Raw genomic sequence first — 10,974 nt, 5'->3', positions numbered from 1 at the left:
GCGCGTCGAAGGAACAGGGTGATCCTGTGCCTGCCCGAGCGCAGCCATCACAGCTGCCACCGCCGCCTCCTCGACCGTCGGCTGATAACCGGTCGAGAGGGCCGGCGGCTCCCAGCGCCAGAGCCAACCGCGCGAGCGGTCACAACACCGCCCGCGCCCTGCAGCAGGGTGGCCCGTGGCTCGACGAACCGCAGCAGCGGCAGCAGCCGCACGAGGAGCACGGAGCGTCGCGGGCGACGCCGACCGACTCGCGTCCGGCCCAGCCAAGGGTGTCTAGGGATTGGGCAGAGGGCAGCCGTTCGGGAAACCGGCAGCCTCCCGCACAAACCCCGGGGGAGGCCATTATCGCCGCGCGAGTCATGGTGCACTAGGAGCCACCCCAGGGCACTCCGGCGCACGAGGCATGGAGCGCTGAGTTGGACGCGCTCCTCGCGCTCGCCGCCCGACAGCCACAAGACGAATATGGCCAGGCAGGCTCTGGCCGTGGGCAGAACCCGGGGCGCGGAGGCGCGCCCCGTGCCTCGCAGCAAGGGGAAAACCCTCCCCCGCAGGGAGGCCAGGGGGACGGGGACCCGGAGGGGTCCTCGGACTCGTCACCCACCGTCACGCGAGGTGACACGCGCAGCATCTTGAATGCCCGCCAGCAAGAGGATCTACGCCGGCGCCTGGAGCGCCGGCATCGGCGTGAGGTAGAGCGCCCACGCCCGCAGGGGTAGGAAGATGCTCCTATGGGCCCCGAGGACGGCTGCACCGCGTTCACACGCGAGTTCCGATGGGTGACATGGCCCCGCAAGTTCCGAGCGCCCGCGCTCAGTACGTACGACGGGACCGTGAATCCCAAGGATTTCCTCCTGACCTACACATTGGGGATGCATGCCATCGGCGCCGACGACAAGGTCAGAGCCAACTGGTTCCTGATGGTTCTGAAAGGATCAACGAGAACCTGGCTGCTCAACCTGCTTGCTGGGTCCATCGCCACTTGGGCAGACCTGCGCGAGCAGTTTGTGAGCGCGATCCTAGGCGGCTACAAGCGCCCGTGAAGCATGGCGGAGCTGCACACTGTAGTGCAGAAGCCGGGAGAGACGTTGTGGAGCTTCGTCAACTGCTTCTCCAGTCTCTCCTACTCCATCCTGAAGGCGGAGGCTGCTGCCATTCTCAACACCTTCGCAATCACCGTCCGTGACCCCAAGATGCGTGAGAAGCTGAGCACGGATCAGATCCGGACGATGCAGGATCTGTACGCCTTGGCACACTTGCCATGGCCGAGGAAGGGCTCTTAGCGCCCAGGAGAGGGCTCGCAGAAGAAGACCTCCCGCAAGCGCAGCGGGAAGCAAGTCCTCACCGCGGACTCGGGGGCTGCTGCAAGGCCTGCGAAGAAGGCCTCGCCCGGTGGCGGGTCTAGCGGCAAGCAGGGTGACGCGCCCCGCTGCCCCATCCACGCCAACTCCACCCACGACGCGCAGGACTGCCGCATCCTGCAGGGTATCAAGCAGCGGCCCGTGCAGCGCCATGAGGAGCGCCGAGCAGCCGGCGCCTGTTTCAACTGCGGCGACATCGGGCATCTCTCCCGAGATTGTCCGAACGACCCCAGAGCGGGGCCGAAGCCTGCCGATGGCAATGCTGGCAGGGAGGAAGCCCAGGGGGGACGCGGCCAAGCCCGCGCTGGCAGGGAGCGCACTCCCCGGGGATGAGACAGGGCTCGTGCTGAGGAGCAGCGCGAGTCCGACTGCACTGGCGGCGACGAGCCGGGCTTCCAGGAGCCTCACGGCATCGCCTGCATCCATGGGGGGGCTTACACTCTCCCATCCCACGCCGCGGTGAAGCGCCTCACCCGCGACGTGTGCGCGCTGTTGCCGGACGCGGAGCTACAGCAGCCGCTGAGGTGGTCGCATGTGCCGATCACCTTCAACACCGACGATCACCCAGCACGGCAGCTGGGTTCAGGGGTCATACCCTTCGTGGTTTCACCGATTATCAGCAACATGACGATGACCAAGGTGCTGGTGGACAACGGAGCGGTGCTAAATGTCCTGTCCGCCAGGTTGGTGGAGAAGCTGCAGTTGCCGGTAGAGCAGCTGAAGCCCACTGATCCATTCCGGGGAGTAAACCCCGGGATCGTGCGCCCCCTGGGGTGACCTTCGGGTCCCAGGAAGCGTTTAGGACCGAGCACATAGTGTTTGACGTGGCGCACATCCCGTTGCCCTACAACGGGATCCTTGGTCGGCCGGCGCTGATCAAGTTCATGGCGGCGACCCATTGTGCCTACGGCGTGATGAAGATGCCATCCGTGTACGGCGTCCTCTCCATCAGGTGCGATCTCAAGGACGCGGCATGGTGCGTGGGCGAGTTTGTCGGGGCGACACCGGTGACGAAGACGTTGCCGAAGACAAAGGCTCACCGGGCGACAGCCCGGCAATGAAGAAGGCCCGCTCTGCCCCGCAAGAGCTTGCCGGGGGGAGCGCAGGCTCGAGCTCGTGCCTCGGCAAGGGCCAGAAGCTCCGGGAGGAGGCCACCAAGGTGAAGAAGCTGCCCCTCCAAGCCGGCAACAAGGAGCGCACTATCATCGTCGGTGCGAACCTTACTGCCGAATAGGAAAGCGCCCTCATCACTTTCCTCCGGAAGAACGCCGACGTGTTCGTGTGGGAGCCATCGGACCTTCTCGGAGTCCCTAGGGAGGTGATTGAGCATCGACTCGCGGTGCGCCCGAACGCCCGCCCCGTCAAGCAAAAGATCCGCCGGCAAGCGCAGGAGCGGAAGGATTTCATCAATCAAGAAGTGGACAAGCTCAAGGCTGCTGGGGCTATCAGGGAAGTTCTGTACCCAACTTGGTTAGCTAACCCTGTAGTAGTATCCAAGGCGGGAAATAAGCTTCGCATGTGTGTAGATTTCACTGATCTTAACCGTGCATGCCCCAAGGATCCTTTCCCTGTGCCCCGCATCGATCAAATAGTTGATTCCACTGCTGGTTGCGACTTGCTGAGCTTTTTAGATGCTTTTTCCGGCTACCATCAAATCAAGATGGCAGTCGAAGACGAGGAGAAAACGGTGTTCATTACCCCGGTTGGCTGTTACTTTTACACGTGCATGCCTTTCGGGTTGAAGAACGCGGGCTCAACATTCCAACGCGCGCTGCGCAAGTGTTTGGGACCCCAGCTAGGCCGGAACGTGGAGGCCTACATGGACGATATCGTCATCAAATCGAGCACCGGGACTCGCTGATTAATGACCTGCGGGAAACGTTTAATAACCTCCGCAGGATCGAACTCAAGTTGAACCCTGAGAAGTGCACCTTTGGTGTAGACTCGAGCCAGCTTCTGGGTTTCTTCGTTTCGCACAGGGGAATACAAGCCAACCCACGCAAGATAGAAGCTACCGAGAAGATTGAGGCTCCCCGCAAGGTGAAGGATGTCCAGCGCCTCAACGGTTGCGTTGCCACGTTGGGCCGCTTCATCTCAAGGCTGGCCGAGTGCGCCCTTCCTTTCTTCAAAGTGATGAAGAAGACAGGCCCGATAGATTGGACCCCCGATGCCGAGGCGGCGTTCCGGGAACTCAAGCATTACCTGAGGTCGCCGCCCGTCCTCGTCGCCCCCAAGCCGGGCGAGCCGCTGCTACTATACCTAGCAGCGACTGACCAGGTGGTATGCTCGGTGCTGGTTGCCGAAAGGGAGGAAAGCGTTCTAGGGACTGAGGCTACGAGGCAGGGGGCTGAATGGCCCCCGGCAACCGCCTCGGACCTGGGGACCACCCCCGAGCCGGCAACTGCAGCACCGCGCAAGCGGCTCGTGCAGCACCTACTGTACTTCGTTAGCACGGTGCTGCGCGACGCCCGTACGAGGTACCCGCAGGTGCAAAAGCTCCTCCTAGGGATTCTGCTTGCGTCCCGCAAGCTGCGCCACTACTTTCAGGCGCACCGCGTCACGGTGGTGTCAGGGTTCTGCCTTGAGCGAGCCCTCACCAACCGTGAAGCCACCGGAAGGCTGGCCGAATGGAGGATGGAGTTGTCGGAGTTCGATCTGCAATTCACCAACTCCAAGAGCATCAAGAGTGCGGCCCTGGCGGACTTCGTCGCCAAGTGGACGTCGACGAGCGTAGAGGAGGAGGCGCCAGAGACCAGCATGCCAGGCAAGCTAGACGAAGGCCACTGGGTCCTCTACTTCGACGGCGCATTCAGTCTCCAGGGAGCCGGCACCGGGGTCGTCATCGAGTCACCGACGGGGCATCAGTTGAGGTTCGTTGTCCAACTCAATTTTCCGAACTCCACCAACAACACGGCAGAGTACGAGGGTTTGCTCGCCGGGTTGCGGGCGGCAATCGCCCTGGACATTAAGCGCCTGGTCGTTTGAGGGACTCCCAGCTCGTGATCAACCAGGTTAACAAGGATTACGACTGCCCGCAGATGGCACCGTACGTGGAGGAAGTCTGCAAGCTAGAACGCAAGTTCAATGCTTTGCGATTCGAGCACGTCAAGCGGAAGGACAACTTTGCGGCTGACAAACTGTCCAAGATGGCAGCGTAACGCCGGAAGCCTCCAGCGGCGGTGTTCTGGCATAGGCAAGCTGCGCCCTCAGTCGCCCCCGAGCCGGCTACCGGGGAAGCCCCTCCGGCAACCGAAGGAAACCCCGCGACAGCAGGGGTCCATGCCACTGACGTAGCGGCATGCGTTGGAAGGGAGACCCCTCCCTGGGCGGTGGAAATCGCCCGCTATCTCAAGGGAGAGGCCCTCCCGGAAGACGACGTCGCCGCGGAACGAGTGCCCCAGCAAGCCAAAATGTACGTCGTGGTGGACGGGAACCTCTACCGCAGGCTTGTGAATGGAGTCAAGCTCATCTGCGTGCCACAAGATGAAGGGCACGCACTGTTGAAAGTGCTGCGGGGGCTCAAGACGAGAACCTTTGACAAGCTCAAAGGCCACGGGAAACACTGGGTTGAAGAACTCCAGCCCGTGTTGTGGTCAATCAGGACCACACCTAGCCGGGCAACGGGCGAAACTCCTTTCGCCCTTGTCTACGGGGCAGAAGCGGTGCTGCCCCTCGAGCTCAAGCACGGATCTCCTCGAGTACGCGCGTACGGCAACTCCAGCCAACACGAGCAAAGGAATGACGATCTGAACTTCATCGAAGAGCTTCGATGCCGGGCTGCTGTGCGAGCCGCGTGCTACTAGCAGGGACTCCGTCGTTATCACGACAGGTGAGTCCGTCCCCGGGGGCTCGAGAACGGAGACCTTGTCCTGTGCCGGATACAAGGAACGAAGGCCGGGAACAAGTTGACTCCGAAATGGGAGGGGCCCTTCCGGGTAGTGCAGGTGACCAGACCGGGGGCTGTCCGGCTAGAAACCGAAGAAGGCCTGCCGGTGCAAAATAGCTGGAATATTGAGCACTTGCGCAAGTTCTACCCGTGAAGCGGCAGAGCCCGACCCTCAGGTGATGCCGCCGATGCATACCTCTCGAACTAGTGTAGCCGGGCAGCCCCCGCGTGTAAACCACTAGTTATTGTGAATAAAGATATGTGTTGTTTCCTGAACTTTAAGATTGTCTCGTCTATTTGCATGCTTCTCCTTCTTCTGTCTCCTGCTCTAGGTGCACAGAAGTGTCTTTCCATGCTTGGTTGTGAGCAGGGGGCTGCTGGAGCCTCGAAAACTTAAACCCGCTGCCGGCTCGCTCCGTCACGGGACATGCAGTTGCCAGGCTCCCCGCAACATGCATCGCAGGACGTGCAGTTGCCAGGCTTCCCGCAACGTGCACCACGCAGTCGTTGCGTCTCTTGGAAATAAATTGCTCACATCTAAGTTTGGCATCGACCCTTCCGTGCCGGGGGGCTGGGAGGCAGGAGATTAGAGATTATCCATACTGCTCTGTGTTTTTGTGAATTTCGAAAAAAATTGCAACATCTCGGGTTTGGTAAAAATCTAATGTGCAGGGTAAAGGCGGAACCTTGTGCACTGTAATGCCCGTGGACCGCCCACAGGTCGCGACGTGTAGCAACGCCTTGTGGTGCGGAGCGACCGCACCACGAGGGACTCGCCGCACTTCGAGGCCCCTGATTCTGGAGCAAGCCACCACATGTGCCACAGCAGCTTGGCATGCGGAGTGGCGAAGGCCGTGCCGCACCACTCCAAGGGGTGGGGCGCCATGTATGCTGTGTTGACCAGGCGTGTGTGGTGGCAGGCCCTTCCCCCGCGCCTATAAAAGAGGCGCCCCGGCCGTGGAACGGCTCAGAGCGAAGCCAAAGAAGAGGTTGCGAAGGCGCGCTGTGCCGCAGAGGCGCGATGGTAGTGCATGCCATCAACGCCCAGCGCCGACGGGTGCACTGCCGTCGCGCCCTTGCCGCATCCCCCACCGAGCCCACTCCGAGGGGTGTCGCAGAGACACGGTGGTGGTGCATCAAACCCGCGCTCGGTGCCGGCAGGAGCACTGCCGTCGTGTCCTTGCCACACCTCCTCTAGCGAGCGGCTCCGGGGCGAGGGCTGCCGTGGTGCTCCTGCCGCATCCCTCCCGAAGCTATCTCCGCAAGGAGCGAGGGTTGCTGCGGAGACACTATGGTAGTGCATGCCATCATCGCTTAGCGCCGACGGGTGCACTGTCGTAGTGTCCCTGCCACACCCCTCCAGAGGCGAGGGTCGTCGCGAGGACGCTGTGATGGCGCCGGTGCCGGCGTCCGCCGTTTGCTCTGGCCCACCACAGCGTCCCTGCTGTGTCCCTTAGGCAGATTTTCCCCAAGCAGCGAGGGCTGTTGCGAGGACGCCATGATGTCCTCGCCACCCGCGTTTGCCGGTGGTGGCGAGGAAGTCACGACGTCCCTGTTGCACCCCTCGGAACAGGTTCCTCCGAAAGCAAGAGCTTTTTCAAAGGCGAGGTTTGTTGTGGAGGCGCGGTGGTAGCATCGTCGTCGGTGCTTGTCGCCGGCGGCGATCCTACCACGGCGTCCCTACCGCATCCCTCCAGCAGGCTCTCTCAAGGGAGACGTGCCAGGCGCACATCTCCGGCAAGCGTGCCGAGCACGAGACCAAACGAAAAGCTAAGTGCTTGAACCTGAACGATAAACTCTTTAAGAACTGAACGTAACTGAATGCTGCCTCGCTAAGTGTGGCCCCGGAACCTGCGTGTAGCTGGGGTGTCAGAAGGACGCTTGCGGGGGAAGTGCGCTCCCCGTGTGGCTTCCGGGTCCGTCCCGGGAGCGCATGGCTTGGAGTAGTTACCCCGCAAGTGGAGTGGCTCGCCGCTACTGCTTGACCCCAGGTCGGCACTGCGGGTCCGTCCCGGGTCCCTGGTCTGGTCAAGGGTGAGGCGCGCGAGTCCCCGGCAACACAAGGCACAGCACACAAGGGCGAAGGGATCCACCCTGCGAGGCGGCCCCGGGAACAAGGAACGAGGATTAAGCAGAACTAAAGAGCTTGATTAACTAAGTAGCAAACGATTACATGAACTAATGAAACTGTAATTGTTCAAATGGCGCAAAGCGCCGTACTTGCAGGACGAAAACAAAGAAGGTGAACAAGAAAACAGCAAAGACCGGCAGGAGTCTTCCGCCGGGGGCTCCAAGGACGGCTTGGGGTCCGGCTTCCGCTACATCCGCTCGACCACCTTGTCAACGAACCCGCTCACCGCCTGGGTGTGGGTGGGCTCGTCCTCGCTGTCCGACCAGGTGTCCAGCAGCGTCTCGAAGGGAAACTCTGGGTCCCGGAGGTGTATCCTCGGAAGGATCGTCCTGGCAACCTCTCGGGCGCAGTTGGCAACCTCGTTGGCGCCAAACTTGGCGATCCAGACGTCGAGCGCCCCGAACTTCCCCGCCGGATCGGAGAAGAACGGGATCAGTGTTGAGACGTCCGTGTCGTCCACCTCCGCGGCCTGCAGCTCGAACCTGGGCAGCAGATCGCGCAGCGCCTGGGCGATATGGAGCAGCTTCTCGGTCTCCAGCTGCCGTTGCCCGATCAACGTGCCGTGGTGGAGTCGGGCGTTGAGTGTGGCCTTCTTGGCCTTCCAGAGGCGGCTCGCCAGCGACGCGAGCTCTGCGGCCTTGGCCACATTGTCTTCGCCGGCCTTGGTGAGCTCCTCCCGGACAGTCGCCAGCTCGGTCTCGAGCCGGGCTGCCTTGTCCTTGGCGGCGTTGAGCTGGACCTCATGCCGGGCCGCCGCATCCACCGCGCTTTCACTGGCCTTGGTCTGCACCTCCAGCTTGACGTGCAGGCCTTGGATCTCGCCGCAATAGTTGGCAATCAGATCGCTCTTCTCGTCGATCCGGGCCTGGGCTGCAGCGAGCACCTCTGCGTGATCCCTCTTGGTCTCTGCCTGGGCCGCCACCAGGGAATCCAGGGCTCCCTGGAGCTCGGCGCGCTGAGCCTCCAGCCGCCGGTAGAGTTCCTCTTCTGGAATGACCGGCGTGGCAGCATCCTCCAAGGCTTCCTGGGCAAGACGCGCCTCCTCCTTGGCGAGGCGCGTCTCCCCCCGCAGCCGGGAGAGCTCTTGCCGCTCCTTCACCACGGCTTGCCGCAGCTCGCCAAGCTGGCTTTTGGTGATCGCGTGGTGTTCCCTCACCTCGTTGAAGGAGGTGATGAAGGCCAGTTGCCATCTTTTGATCTATCTATTCCTACCTTCTTCAGTATCTAGGCTTAGATTATTTCTGTAATTCGTTCTTATCGACTCCAGCAGCTAGGACTAGCATTATTGAGCATATTTTCAACTTTGCATTGCTGATTTGATTATTTGCTATTCCTTGCTACTCACAAAAGCCTCCAAGCTCCACAGATTCTATACCTAGGTTGGTTTGTTACCGAGGCATCGATACATTTAATCTTCGGAGGGCTTGGTCACGCCGCTGGCCATCACCTTCCTGTTTTGCATGGTAAGAACTTGTAAGAACTTGATTTTTAGCTTGAGAGTTGAGCGACTTGTAGCCACATCCTATTAGTTGATAGGAACATATTCCTGTGTTTTGTTTCTTGTCTTATACTAATCATGACAGGACTTACACGAAGGATGGAAAATAGGCCTATGTTATCAAGTGACCGACATGAGCGTTTTTCACCACATCCATCCTCCTCGTCTCTTGTTGACATTGGCAAGGAAAAGGTATATCGCAATCCTTGTAATGTCAATAATTGTTTTGGACCTTTCTTTGATGGAAATAATGATGCTGAAGCTTATATTCATTGGGAAATAGCTCTAATTGAGCAATTCACATGCTTCCATGTACTAGATAGTCATAAGGTCCAAATTGCTAGTAGTAGATTTCGTTTTGATGCATTATCATGGTGGAGTGAGATAGTTAGAGAAAACAAAATACCTCACACTTGGATTGATATGAAGAAAATCATGAGAGAAAAATATGTTCCTGCAAGTTATGCTTATGAGTTGCGTTCCAAATTACGACGTTTGACACAAGATGATAAAACTGTTGATGATTACTACCATGAGTTCCAAATTTTAACCTTGCGATCTGGTTTAGATGAAACCGAACAAAGAAAAATGGATAGGTTTTATTATGGGCTTAATTTTGAAATTTCTTACGTGATTGAATATGGGGATTACAACTCTCTATTGTGTTTGCTTAATCTTGCTCGTGAAGCTGAGAGGAAGTTAGAAAGAAGGTATAATACAAATGAGGCGAGCCCACAAGGTAATGTTACAGAGGTTTGTGTTGCTGAACTAAATATGACTTGTGTTGAAATAAATGAGATATCTGATGAACATGCTGGCCCTTGTAAAACTGTTGATTTACTTGCCGATTTGAGCGCACCCATTGATTCAAATGATTTATGTGATGAGTTACCTGCTGTTTTGGAACAGACTTGTGACGCGATGATTAAATTTGATTTATGTTGCATTGAATTAATTAAACATAAAGAAGTGTTTCCTATGGTTTCGTCTAATAATTCTTTGTGTTCTATTAAACTTGATGCACCTATATATTTGTCACATGCAATGGATAAAGTTTCTGAGTTAACAATTTGAAAATCTTTTGCTAATGCCCATGGATACACTATTCAATTAATTGGAGAACATGATGTCAACAATAAATTTTGGGTGCATCAGATTTGCATTGCTTGTGACAACTTTCTTGATTTGATAGACAACAATATTTTGCATATGCTCAATCATTTTGATATGACCTCTAATCTTGGTGATAGTTGTATGACAAATAACTTGTGGCATGATTGCACATTGACGCATATTGTAGCTCGCCATTTGGGAATTTTGAATTATTGTTCACCTACATTAGGATGGTTTAATGATGAGAATTACAAATTAAAATGTGATACTTGCCGTTGGAATATGACTATTAATCTTTTGTACTATTATGAGTTTTATTTATGTGAAATATCGAATGTGCAGCATTGGAGTGGAGTTAAAATTGATGACATATACATATACCATGCACATACTTTGTCTATTTTGTCAGTCTCTTTTCAGCACAAACGACGCCGAGGACGGCTTTTCTTTCAAGAAAGGGAGGATGATATGGACATGCTAACCATGGATACGACCTTTGGTACCCTCAATTCTATAATATTTGCAAAGATTTATAATCAGGTGAATTCAAGTATTTTCATATTTATGAAGAGGCGGAGCTACTAATATCTTGTCTCGTTTTATTACATAGGCATCTTGTTGAGCTTTTCAAGTCCAAGGTCAAGATGAGATACGATGGAGGCGAACGTGAGGGCCAACAAGAATCAAGCATCCATACAGCTAAGACGGAAGGATTTCAAGTGTACTTTCCAACAAATCAAACGGCATATGATTCGGAGCTTGCTAGAGAAAGATATCACGAATTAAAGTTGAATCCGATTCGGGTCCGAGCTGTCAGGAGACCCGAATTTGTTTTAATCACCCAGGCCGCATCCGGAGTCCAAATCAAGCAAACAAGTACTTGTTGGAAAGGTGATTACAAGACCTTTCCAACGCATCTGGCCCCGTCAAGAGATTCGACTCGTGCTGACCGTGGCAGACAAAACAAGCTGACGGATCTGTTTTTCTG

This window comes from Brachypodium distachyon, chromosome 1, assembly GCF_000005505.3.
Source record: "Brachypodium distachyon strain Bd21 chromosome 1, Brachypodium_distachyon_v3.0, whole genome shotgun sequence".
Taxonomy (NCBI): domain Eukaryota; kingdom Viridiplantae; phylum Streptophyta; class Magnoliopsida; order Poales; family Poaceae; genus Brachypodium; species Brachypodium distachyon.
The sequence above is the reverse complement of the archived record's forward strand: the minus strand, read 5'-3'. Positions refer to the sequence as shown.